Below are 361 nucleotides of genomic sequence, written 5' to 3'. Positions count from 1 at the left end.
GGGGTGCTGGGCTCTGTACTCACCCAGATCTTCATGCAGGGCCTCATCGAATATAGTTGGAGAATTTTTAAACCCTTGAGGCGGTTGCGTCCAGGTCAGCTGGCCATTGATTCCTGCCTCCGGATCATGCCATTCGAAGGCAAAGTAGGGCTGACTGCTTGGAGCTAATGGCAGGCTGAAGAAGCCATCCTTGAGGTCCAGAACTCTATACCATTGCACATCTGGTGGCAGGGTACTGAGTAATGTATAAGGGTTGAGGACAGTGGGATGAATGTCAATGACTGTCTTGTTCACCTCCCTTAAATTTTGTACCGGTCTATACTCCAACATTGAGGCTTTTTGACAGGCAGAAGTGAGGTGT

This window comes from Nannospalax galili, unplaced genomic scaffold (genome assembly GCF_000622305.1).
Source record: "Nannospalax galili isolate Female #2095 unplaced genomic scaffold, S.galili_v1.0 scaffold518, whole genome shotgun sequence".
Taxonomy (NCBI): Eukaryota; Metazoa; Chordata; class Mammalia; order Rodentia; family Spalacidae; genus Nannospalax; species Nannospalax galili.
Note: the sequence above shows the minus strand (reverse complement) of the source record.